Source organism: Microtus pennsylvanicus, chromosome X (genome assembly GCF_037038515.1).
Source record: "Microtus pennsylvanicus isolate mMicPen1 chromosome X, mMicPen1.hap1, whole genome shotgun sequence".
NCBI classification, from domain to species: Eukaryota; Metazoa; Chordata; class Mammalia; order Rodentia; family Cricetidae; genus Microtus; species Microtus pennsylvanicus.
The window spans coordinates 86,327,067-86,328,360 of record NC_134601.1 but is presented as its reverse complement, the minus strand read 5'-3'; positions in this window follow the sequence as shown (position 1 = coordinate 86,328,360).

The window sequence follows — 1,294 nt, the reverse complement described above, 5'->3', positions numbered from 1 at the left end:
GTGACAGTAGTTTCAGCGCTAGGGAACACGTCCTTAGTTCATAATTCAGGGATAAAGATGTTTCTTTCCCGGGTCAGGTCTCAAAAACAGGGTGTGTTTCTTTCAGTAGCCCTGGGTTCAGAGTCAGGGTGCTCAGTGATTGGTCGGTTTCCTGCCCTGTGATTGGTTGGTTTATCTGGGCAGGGCCACAGGCGGCTCTGCCTTCATGGTCAAACTGTGTTTCTTTCCCTGGTTCTTTTTAGCTTTTTAACTCTAATCTTAGGACCAGGGCACATTTCTCTCACTGACTCTGACTCTAGGGACAAAGTGTGTTTCTGTGACACTAGTTTCAGAGCCAGGGCACACGTCCTTAGTTCTGAATTCAGGGATAAAAATGTTTCTTTCCCGGCTCAGGTCTAAAAACAGGGTGTGTTTCTTTCAGTAGCCCTGGGTTCAGAGTCAGGGTGCTCAGTGATTGGTCGGTTTCCTGCCCTGTGATTGGTTGGTTTAGCTGGGCAGGGCCACAGGCGGCTCTGCCTTCATGGTCAAACTGTGTTTCTTTCCCTGGTTCTTTTTAGCTTTTTAACTCTAATCTTAGGACCAGGGCACATTTCTCTCACTGACTCTGACTCTAGGGACAAAGCGTGTTTCTGTGACACTAGTTTCAGAACCAGGGCACACGTCCTTAGTTCTGAAATCAGGGATAAAAATGTTTCTTTCCCGGCTCAGGTCTAAAACCAGGGTGTGTTTCCTTCAGTAGACCTGGGTTCAGAGTCAGGGTGCTCAGTGATTGGTCGGTTTCCTGCCCTGTGATTGGTTGGTTTAGCTGGGCAGGGCCACAGGCGGCTCTGCCTTCATGGTCAAACTGTGTTTCTTTCCCTGGTTCTTTTTAGCTTTTTAACTCTAATCTTAGGACCAGGGCACATTTCTCTCACTGACTCTGATTCTAGGAACAAAGTGTGTTTCTGTGACACTAGTTTCAGAGCCAGGGCACACGTCCTTCGTTCTGAATTCAGGGATAAAGATGTTTCTTTCCCGGGTCAGGTCTCAAAAACAGGGTGTGTTTCTTTCAGTAGCCCTGGGTTCAGAGTCAGGGTGCTCAGTGATTGGTTGGTTTAGCTGGGCTGGGCCACAGGCGGCTCTGCCTTCATGGTCAAACTGTGTTTCTTTCCCTGGTTCTTTTTAGCTTTTTAACTCTAATCTTAGGACCAGGGCACATTTCTCTCACTGACTCTGACTCTAGGGACAAAGTGTGTTCCTGTGACAAGAGTTTCAGAGCCAGGGCACACGTCCTTAGTTCTGAATTCAGGGATAA